The sequence below is a fragment of the Nyctibius grandis genome, chromosome 8 (assembly GCF_013368605.1).
Source record: "Nyctibius grandis isolate bNycGra1 chromosome 8, bNycGra1.pri, whole genome shotgun sequence".
NCBI lineage: Eukaryota > Metazoa > Chordata > Aves > Nyctibiiformes > Nyctibiidae > Nyctibius > Nyctibius grandis.
In genome coordinates this window covers 25,119,999-25,132,012 of record NC_090665.1, presented here as the reverse complement: position 1 = coordinate 25,132,012, position 12,014 = coordinate 25,119,999, and positions in this window count along the sequence as shown.

Below are 12,014 nucleotides of genomic sequence, written 5' to 3'. Positions count from 1 at the left end.
TCAAACTCTACGCCAGTTACACTAAATAGTACCTTAATCCACAGGTTGTTCACAGAAATCAGGTCATTTAGAGCTCACTTCTGTTACCCTAAGTTACCTCAAGTAATATTTCCCTCTGCAATGGCACAGATTTCCCTTGGAATAAATTCTACTGAAGTTAGGAAAATACAACACGATCTGGTGCGTTCAAGGTGAAGCCCATTAAATCTGATGGGAGGCTGACGGGAAGCACCGATGAAGTGGGCATCTGGCACACACTTGCATCATGAACCCCCTTAATTCCTCACCTCCACTACAAAAATTACACTGAATTAGAAAAGCAGCTTGAGAAACTGCAATGACTAGCAAACAATAGCCATGATTTTCAGTCCACGTAGACATAGACAAATCATTTCAATTTCACAGCAGCTAGTCATAGGCAATCTCCTGTTCCAGCAAGGTTTACACAGCTGACATGCTGTCGTGTGTAAAATGACCATAAAGCTGTAGGCAACTCAATGTCAGCAAACATGACTCCTCAAGGCTGTGCCTGATGCCACATAATCTCCAAGCCCTGATTGTTACAGTCTCCTGTGCTTGATTATGTTCTCTGGGGACACAAGGATGCTGAGGAATGGGAAAGAGACTAGAAATCCTATTGACATCAGCTGAAAGGCTCATTTATTTAGGAGTGCTTTGAATCAAGTTGTGATAGGCTTTGATTTACTGGGCAGATGAAGGAACTCCAGTCCCAGCCTACGCACACGAGCCAGCGCAGGCACCCTCCTGTGTGGCACAGGGCAGTTGGGATCACCTCATTGCTCAGGCACACATGCCTCCGGTTTGGGTCAGGGCTGCAGTCCCAGCATAGAGCTCAGCTGTGAGGCATGTATTTTCTGTGAACTTAAACAGTCACCAAGGTGGACACTCATCTCTCACAAGGACTCACTGCAGTGTTCAGGACTGCTCCACTTTCCCTTCTGGGCTACCTCAGCACCCTTTCCACCAGTTATCACTTCTAAACATACAGAAATGTTGCAGGTTCAGCTGCAGAACTAGAGCAATGGGGTTTCCACTGCCAGCTGGTGGGCAGGAAGCTAAACCAGCAGCTTTTCAGGAGGGCAGCAACACAGATTACATGAAATAACGCTTTGTCTTCCTGCATTGCCCTGCTTCTTTTTTATGACATTCCCTCTTTCCCTTATTCTTGCCAAAATCTGTCTTCTGTCACCAACTGCTTCTCTTGCAAAGCTTCTGTCCTCCTTTCAAGGCTACACCTACCCTTCTGGTCCTAATGGCCACAACACCTCTCTTATTAAATCTCCTTTAAAATACATTATCCCATTAAACCTCCTTGACAAAAACCGAGCACATGGTGGGGGACAGCAGACATCGCCAGCAGCGTGGACGAGCACTGTCTGGAGGGGACGGTGCAGCTGTGCCGTCTCTCACGAGGTGACACTGCACAGCAATCACAACAATGACCTGGCTGTAGCCTTGCTATCACCTGCATACCTGAGACACAACTGGGTCTTAAGCACTCAAACCTCCTGAACGTGATTATTTTCTTGAACTGTGGCCAGAATGAAGAGCTACCGCTCATGAAAAAGGAATGAATTCGTTATAATTAGCTCTTTGATCTTGAGAGATATAAACCCAAGAGCCTTGAGCACTCTGCACATTTGCTCTTTTCTACATTCATTCCTACTTCTGGACAGGGAAAGGGTGGTTTACCACCACTTTTATCTGTACAGAGGTAAAGGCCAAATTAGACTTCATGTAATTTGGCAAGATATTGGTTTTTTTTAAATGAGAGTGTAAAGTACCAGCTGCATCAATGGAATATTGAGGTGCCAAGAAAATGCCTGCTGAATTTACAAGTGCACAAAATATCTTGTATATGACATTTGCATATTCAGGATAACGGCGAATAATCATTTCATACAAAAGAAAAAATAATAGACAGCAAGGATGTTTAATTTCAAAATAATCTCGAATGCATAAAAAAGTAAAAAATGCTTACTCTGTAGTAGCAGTTACCTACCTCAGATGATTACAAATGACTGGTTAGGACACCTTGAGCAAAACAAGCCCTCAGGTTTAACCAAACATCAGTCCGATGATGTCTGTAAGGGCCCTGACCACACACTCCCTTTCCTCCATGACATGCTTTTCACCGTGACTCACGTTCCCAGCTTGTCCTCAGCCCGCCCAGTCCCCAGGGAGGTGCCCAATGCTGCCCCCCGCCCACCCAATTCCCTGCCTGGGGTGGGACAGGCCTGGCTGCCAGGTCCTGCCCTGCCATCCCCTGCGGAGCATCCCCAGACCCCAGGGAGCCCACAGCCCTCACGGTGCCCTGACACACTGTTACCTAATATGTACCAATGCCATTGTCAAATAAAATGGCAGCATCTCACTTACCACAACACAAGCAAATCTAAGAAATAGAAAGCCACATATAGATAGCATGCATACCTTTGTAAAGCTTTTTTTTCATAAATACCTCTGAAATCAGGGTCTCAGCAAACACCTGCAGAGCTCCTGTGAAGCTTTACATCTCTCCAGCCATGCTCTTCCCTGGAAGCAGTGGTTACCTGGCCATAACACCACTTCAGACAGAGGGATTTTCTTCACGTCACTGGAAACCAAACTGTAAGGAGTAACTATTACCCTCCCCTCCCAGTGATAACTGTACACAGCAACAGTGATTAGCACTTTCAGTATTTCATTTAGTATCTTCTAATTATCAATAAATCAGTAATCTATAAAATGAATGGAGCTAATTCAAGGTCTATGTCTGATCCCATCAAAATCAGCTGCACAACACCCACAGTGTGGGACACTAGAACTGAACAACAACTCGGGGAGTTTCCTAGATTGGCCAAATTTTACACTGACTTACAAGAGAGGGTTAACAAGGCTCTTGCTGTCTGAAAGAAAAGAGCGGTATTATACAATAAATTCTAAATCCACTGATTAAAGTGTCTCAAACAATAAGTAGTGGGAAAGTACTACTTGTCAGACCAGTGGAAAGAACAAGAACTGTTTTATACGGCTCATGACATGGACTGGGCTGAATTTCTCTGGCTGTTTTCCCTCAGTGTTCTCCTTTAAGTTATAATATATGAGGACATAGTGATGTGATTCCCATTAATGGGTGATGAGGGAAGATCTGTGAACTCATGCAGGTCAGATAGAATATCTTTCAAGTCTAATAAAGTAAAATGAAACAGACATGAAGAATTAATACTGTGCTCTATGTAGAGGCTTTCTGCTGACTTTCCCATTAATTTCTGAAGAGTTTTGGAAGCTGAGATGCGGGGAAGTCAGAAGCAGGTGTTAATCTATTCCATGGATTACAATGTTAACTAAAATCAGATTTCATTCCTTTTATATGGTTGCATCAATTAATTCTTCCATATTAAAATATACTTGGAAGTTCATATAATCTGTAAAACAAGTTGTTCGTATGTTTTGTAAGTGATGTACGATCATCATGTAAACAATCATATGTAGGATACAAGTATATGCGTGAAGCTCTTCACAGAACAAAGTATTTCAGTCTCTGACTTAAAAGGTTTTGTAGCTCAAGGGCTGTGAGCAATCTCTCTCTATAAGGTGGGATGAGATGACCTGCTGTTGCAGAGCTCAGGAACTACAGCAGGAGAGGTGATAACAGGCTGCCACGGTGTACGATCGCTGGAGATGTGAAACAGCAGATACGTACTGTCACAAGCAGATTTGCCCAGAAGCATCCTTACTGCAGACAAAGCAGGAAAGACATCTACGTGGAAGGATTTATTGAGTATCCTGTAGCAAGGGGCTGTGCCGAAGTTTCGGTACATATCTAGGCAGGGTGAGACTTCAGACCGAGTCTGGGGGTAAAACATAAACATGTTTTTAGGCTACTAAGCAATACCTTCCCTCATTTGCAGTGACACGTGCTATTAGCTATACTGACAGGCAAATTATACTGTCATCAATTAAAATAGAGCTATTGTGAAAGAGTAACAGTTCTTAAAAAAAGAAAGAATGACCCTTGCCTTTATGGTCCACTTAATGGGAAGACATTACCTTCAACTGAAATTTCTCCTAACAGCAATTGTATCAGTGAGTGCTGCATCATTCAGCCATGGATTTGTTTTTTCTCAAAATAACAGCATGCAGACTAATCAAATGTTATCTAGACAAAATTCTTCTTCAATCCCAGCCACCTGTCAGGTTCCTACTCTAGGATGCCCTCATCAAAAGACTAACCCATGGGAACGGTACCTGTGTAGCATTTCATCATCGTCTTCTCCATACCCTGGGGCAAAGAACATTCCCTGATCATCCAACAACTGAACGGGGAGCCAGGTGCTACTGAAGGTAAACATAAGGGAAGGAAAGGATACCAGGCAAAGGTTTTGGGGTGAGAGCAGCAATTCCAGTTCTTTTCTATTCCAGGAACCCACCATAGTCCTGTGTTAGGTAGGAAAATTGAATGTTATGTAAAGTAATGTTCTGCTTCATGTATACAATGCATACACTTCAAAATAATTTTCTCCAGTTCGTCATGGAAATAGAGGAAATGCCTGTTACACAATACACAAGTGTCATATATTCCTGCCAGGTTCACAGTGGCCTGTCCTTCACAGATTTGATTATTCTGCATTTTATGGTAGTATAAGGCACTTCAAACCCTGAGCCCTCCCCAAGGAATGTTAACGCTTGTTAGAAGTACATGACCCAACCAGTATTACTACAAAACACTTGGAAAATGTTACATCGGAGTACCATTAATACACTCTATTGCACTTACAGGACATGACTGCATGCGGAAAATCTGATGACTTGCAAGCTTATTAACTTACTGAGATTCCTCGTTGCTTTTATGAAAGATATGCCACAACTGAATTACCTGACCCAGGGTGATTCCTGAAAGTCCCTCTTGCCTCAGATATCTGATTTACTTACAAGTACACTAGACTCCCATATGCTACCAAATTTCCATATCACTTTGGGAAATACAGAAATTTCGAGTAGAGCTGTGCTCCAAAAAACTGCTATTTTGGTTAAAAACAAGCTTTCCATGAAATATCATGCCAGAAAATTATCTCAATACTTGCTAATAAATAGACTTTGCTGTAAGAAACACTGTTTACAATTCAATCCACTTGTAACCAAATAGCATAAATATTGGTAGAAAACAGATCAGCAATGTCAATATAACCTAATTTGTATAACCTCCTCTGTATATATCATGTAAATATTTATTTTACAATCCTGTGGCATTGTTTTTATTGTAGAAAATAGATGGACAGATAAAAACAGATACATAACAAATGTAACAACAATGCACGTGTCACTTTGGAAAATAGATCTAGCATTTTGTGGCAGTCCTCTTTTCGTTCAGACTTACCTGTGGGAAATAGTGCAAACACATGAGCAATCCCATTGCCAGCAGTGGGATAATTCATACCCGTGCTTAAAATTAAGCAAAGGTGAAGTGTGGTGGCAGCTCAGAGAGCAGAAGTGAGACCTACCAGCCAGGACAGGCTGCCAGGGCACCGCGGGTGCTGGAAATTGCTCCTGCTGTGAATTCTGATCCACATCTCTTCTCTGCACCCAGCAGCTGCCCTCCGCCTCGCACCAGCACCACTATTCTACTATCCCAGGAACATACACCGGGACTCTCTAATAACCTCATGAGCTACTTTATGACCTACTTTATAACCCTGGCTCCACATGCATGAGGAGGATGTATTTTACCTCTTACTCGTGGTTTCCCAGCTGTTAGCAGTAGTGAAGAACGTTTAAGAAATGAAATAATTGTGTCTTACATCAGATTAACACTTCTTAACAACATATCGACTAATATCAGTTTCAAGGAAAAAAAAACAGCGTTGGTTCCTATTAACACTTAACTGCTCTGTCTGCATGTGCCATGGGAAATGTTTCTTGTGGCACAGGCTGCCAAACCTGTTCAGTGTATTTTCCCTAATGGCTTTTCCATTCACCTCTGGAGTAAGTAAATTAACATTCAGTGCTTTTTTTTTTTTAAACCATTTTCCTTCCATATCATTTCTTAAATACCCTTTGGAGTCACTCACAAAAGTGACATTGAGACAATAATGCAATCCAAGATAAAGAGTTTGCAGAATATTCACATATTTCCATAAGTACTTCCAATTCCTATTAACTTACGCAACTTTTACTTACAGGTACATATGTATATGAGCACAAATATATCCCATATGTATCCTTTATACTAAAAAAGTAATTTTCATTATTCATTCAGTTTCCGGTTTCGACCATAATTCTTTATCTACCCTGGAAAAAAAAAACAAAACAACAAACTGCTTTCCTACCTGTTTGTCTCAAATTCAAGCCTGGATGATTCATTAGTTTCCACTTAATCACTGCTAAAAATAGCCAATATTCACCATAAAGGTTTTTGACCTGACGGAGGAGAATGCTCTCCAAAGCAATTAGAGGTTTCCTGGAACTTTTCCTTCCAAACTTTTGGTTATGTAGAACCGTTGAGAAAAACATCTTAGACTTCAATGTCAGCTGCTGGGAAACACTGCATGTTGGATGATACCAACAGAGCAGCAATCAACCCAGTTTAGTGACAATCTCTGAGCCCTGCATCGGCATATACCTCCAGCACTGACTGCGTTGTGTTGTTCCATAATGTCCCAGCACTTCTGCTGCTCTGCTGATAGCACTGCTCCTGTCCGAAACCAGATTCAGTAAGAAAAACACTTGTGATGGAGGGAGTTGCTAGATTAACAAGGCACAAGAATAAGGATAGTGTATGGTCGCTGTTTGTGCTAGGCCTGTGTGCAGTCACTTTGACTCCCGAAATAGCCCACTGTCAATGAAACGGGCTGCAGAGTACACCAGAGAATTAAAGAGAATTTCAAAGCAGGAGTGCGTTTCAGTAAAATTGGCATTGTCTGATAAAACTTTCCATTAAAAGTTTTTCAATCTACTCAAGCTTTGAATTGTGATGCTGTATTATTTTCAATGAGAATAACTTTAAAAGAGAACTTACTCTGAAATACATCGCGATATCCCCTGGAACCCCCCCTGCTTGGGCAGAACAAATGGATATGGCCATGTTCAAGGCAACACAAAAATTTGTCATAGCTTTGATCTGCACAGAAATTCAGTAATTCCACAATATAGCACGGTGCTTTAAAAATGTGATTCACTTCTTTGAGATGTGACTCGTTCAAGCACTAAGACCAATATTTATACTCTTTGGTGGTTAAGAAAGATGTCATATTCAGAAGAAAATATGTTCTACACAGAAGCATGTGGACTTGTCAGCAAACACTGAATGCAGTCATATATACTAATGTGTTATTAATTGCTTTGTGGATAGTAAAATCAAATCCCTGATGTGCTTCAGAATGAAAATATCTTTCCTCTCCCTGAAATGGTGAGCAAACTTGTATCCAACACACAAACATGTACTCTAGCATTCCTCAAAATCTTGTGCAGCTTTTAAATTAAACTTGAGATTCATTCTCTAACACCACGTGGGAAAAGATAAGATTATATGTGTACTAGTTAAGGCAGCATGTAACTAAAATTCAAAGCATTAACAAAAACTGCACTATGCTGTTTATAGGTGAGATGTAGGCATAAAGTTTAATGAGCCTCTTTGTTTTCTCACCCCCCTGCGACTTATTCCAACTCTTTTAACTATTCATTTGCCTTGTAAACTTCAGGTCCATGAGAGGTGAAGATCAGTTTGAAGGTGCATACAACATAACGAGCGTGTCTGAGTTTGCGTTTCACTGCCTTGCTTCCACTCAGCTGCTCTTGTGAGGCTGGAGCCTTGCAGAGTACTAACAGCAACCAAGTTCAGAAGTCAACCAATAAACTGGCACTGCAGCAATTACAAGTGTTTGCATAGGAAAAACATCTGTAGGACACGCACAAGCACTTGCTGACCTTATAGGCTACTACTGGAGTTCAGACTCCAGCAAGTCTATGAAAGAGCTGGGAATTGAAAAAGCAATCTTAACAGAGACCTATAAACGAAAGGAAGCACACTGCAAAAACCTGGCTTTGTAAGAGGTCCAGTTCTTGACTTAAAACCTCAGGCTAATGCCCTAAGGAAATTGCTAGAGACGCAATATTCAGCTCCTCTGCCCTGCCAGGGCTTTCACCAAACATTGGCATGTCCTATATTTTTTGTGGATTTGTTCCAATATATCCATGAGATAGATTTTTCCAAAGATCATGCAGATGTGTTGCCATGACTGAAGGACTTGAGGTCATCTCTCCATAATTCTAGACACTGTATTAATCTCCCTTTCACGGGCCCCCTGTTGAAATTAAACATATCTACCACAGTAAGGAAGTATAGATGCCAGAGTAATTGGCTTCCTGGTTAATCTCTTTCTCACAGCCACTAATGTCATTGTGAAGAATGAAAAAAACAAAAACATAAAAACCCCAAAGCTTTCCTGGCCTCTTACTTTCATCAGGCCAACATTTTCTCTCACATCAAATGTAACCTGTTTTTCCTTACTTCTAATGTGTATCCTAATTTATCCTACCATAACCTCCTTAATTTCTACTTACTTTATAGATCCAGCTTCCATTATCCTCTAATTACTTTTTCAAATCAGCATCTTCATGCTTTCTCCTGGACCTCTCCCTTCTCTGACAGGAATTCCTCATAGGCGTACTCCTCACTGATTCATTTTCCTCCTCCAGACTCCTCATAAGCAGTTTTATTTTGCCACAAATCCTACCAGAAGAGCATGACAACCATAAAATAAATTGTGTTATGAGACTACTGAAAATCACATTACCTAATAATGTCTCAATGATTTCTTGTTTTCTCATACCCCTATTCATCTACTGTCACGCACTACAAACTCCTGTAGATGGGAACCATCCTCCCCTCCAACCTCAGCCCTGAGTCCTGCCCTCACTGCAGTCCTGGTCCATGACTGTGGTGCCCAGGAGTTACCAAACACAAATCATTACTATTAAACAACAGAGTCTGTGGTTCTGTTGTGCCAAGCCCTATGCAAACTGAGGAATAGTAGTCCCTGCCTTGAGCTGGTTTGCAAGTCAGCTGCACATGTTTGGGCACCGATGAATACACTCAGAGCATTGCCCACTATTGCACAAGTGAATCTGACTTTCCTGAAGTATCACGCAACTACTGTTTACAGTCTGCTTACGTTGACACAGCTGTACCAAATCCCTTATGACTTGAACAAAATGTTTGCTAACATCAGCTTAGACTGCAAAGAGGGGCAGGCTGAACCCCATTTGCATTGTTTTTACTGAAATACTTAAATTTAACAGGTCTGACCTGGATTAAAAATAATGACCCTTCAAATTCCAAACCTTCTTCATATAAATACCAGCTGTCCATTTATAGGATGATTTGAGCCAGTTCTTAACTCGTAGCTGGCTCCCCACCACCTGCCATTAACAGCTTGTGCAAAGCTGAACCTAATTGTACAAGGAGAGGAGTAAACCATCAAAGTTATTTCTTAACCAATCTATCATGCCCATCTCTAAGCATGCCACTGCACTGCTGGTAGGCAGACTGATCTGTCAGATATACAAAGAAGGGAAGGGTCTACTGCTTCGCCATTACTGCTGGCTAATCTTATTAAAATAACGATATCTACACAATAATTAGAGGTCAGAAATAATGGGTACGGCTCTAGTTCTGCCCTCTTCCTTTTTTATTTGACTCAGTATTTCAAGAGAAAGTGATCCAGGGGCCTCTAGTTCTGACCTTTATCAAAGTCAGAGATCTGCAGCTCAGGTTTTCTAATCTTACCTTGACCCTTCTTCCATCACCCCCCCCCTTACAGACTTCCCAATTACCTCAATATTCGCAGTACTCCCTAAAGCACCACTGCAAGGAACACTATTACCGCTTATCTATTTTATCTATTAACCTTAGGAACATCAGCAAGCTATTATGGGCAAACACTGTGCTTACAGAAAAAGGACAGAAAACGGGCTGTGCTTTAAAGGTGTATGTGGAAATTGTTTGTCATTTAGGATACATTTTGCATTTTCTTCTAAAGGAAAAAGAACTAGATATTTCAGAACCAAAGCCAATGTATCTCAATTAAGCCCCTTGGCTGTTTTGCATTCGGTGAAGTACTCATATTTTTTAAAGATGTTTCTACTTGCTTGTATTTATCCCACACATTTTCTGTTGCTCACTCCTCATAGAGAGTGCTTCAAAAGGCAAGAGCCACCTGGGGATGAAGATGTCCTGGTTCTCTAACTCTAGCCCCATACCCTGTTTTCCGGGTCGACTGCCAGGTTCTTCGGTTGGTGATGCTGTGCATCTGCCTGGGGATGGGAAACAGACTCCTGGAGAGCAGGATGCTTCGGGAGAAAGAGATAGTTCGGGAGAGACGGAGCAGTCAGCACAGAAGAGACAATAATAACAGGAGACAGTAGTTGAAGCTGGAGGAGAGATCTGCGGGAGCAAAGCTCAGCCCCGTTCACGTACCATCAGTAGAACCAGCAATTTACCAAATTATTTATTTATTTTCTAATCAAAACGTTTGGGGCTTTTTGAAATCTGAAATTCAGAAATATCATCCGTAAAGACAGCTGAGATCAGTTTTTCCCCTCTCACTGGTGGTTTGTTTGGTTTTTTTAAATTGCAGATTTGGCCATGCAATCCGATTGTGTAACATTGCTTATTCCAGATAAAAGGGGAAAGAATTTGTCTGCTTCACAAACTCAAAACATAACATTTTGATCTGTTGTTTTTTGTTACTGCTATTTTTTTTAAAAGGAAAAAAACCTCATAATCTTCCCGTTTTCCAAAAACCTCAAAATGTTTTTGAAAACTATGTCTCATTTTGAGGGGCAGAGCTGCAGCAGAGCACAAAAATGCTCTGAGCACAGAGGGAAGGAGAAATCCTCGGGGCTTTGCAGTACATTTGGGGTGAGATTTCAAAAGCCGTGCTCTTCCTCAGCCTCCTGCAGAGACAGGCACATATCCCAAAGTAGTCAGGGTGAGTCAGAGGTGCTGAGCTCCTCTGATGAAAAAAAAAATCCCAGGTATTTGGTGCTTTCCCTGTTTAAAGCTGTTGTTTAACCATATAATTAAATTTTATTTTGAAATAGAGCACAATGCTATCCCCAACTAGAACTCGGTGCTAATTCCATCTCTAATCAGTAGATGGCACCATGAATTCATCCAACAGGATGGAGACCAGAAAGAAGTATAAATTTATCCCCTTGGAAAAAAAAAAAAAAAAAAAAAAAAAAGGAGAGAGGGGAAAAAAGTGTACACCCAATTTGACACACATAAATCAGGAATTAAATTCAGAGGGTGTAACCTTCCCCCCATTCTACCCCTCCAAAAATAAAATTGGCTGTGGAGCATGCTGTGTTACACCCCAATGCACAAACAGCAGCTATACCCAAAACCTCCCCGGCCTTGCCCCGTCACTGACCTACATTGTCTCATGACCTCCTGTGAAATTAAAAAACAAACAAACAAAAAAACCCCACAGAAACAAAAAGCCCTCCTTTTCCTCTGCCCTGCCCTTGCTCTGCACAATGGCGTCTCCAGAGGAGAAGACCTCCCTGGGTTGGGAGGAGGACCCAGGAGCAACCCACCAGGGAGCTCAGAGTGAAGCTGGCAGGCAGGGTTGCAGGTCCAGCCCCAGAGGTTGAGCTGGTGTTTGGAAAGCCTCACCTGGGGGCTTCTGCTCCACAGACAAACCCCCTTCAGCTCTGATACCGCAGCGCGTGTGCGGATGCATGCGGGGGGTCCGTGAGCCCATCCAGCAAACCACAGGCTGTTGGCAACTTTAAGGCTGAGAGCGGACAGGTAGAGAAGAGTTTGAGACTTTTTTCTTCCACCCAAATAGCAAAATGTCTACCTGGGAGGCGGCCTCACCCTCTCCCTCACCAGTGCCCCACGTTCCTGCCGGAGCCTGGCATGAGGCAGCAGCCCCGCAGCAGAGCCCTGCTGCACGCAGCGGGTGCTCGCCAGGAGGGAAGCTCTGTTCAAAGGAGCAGTTCAGCAT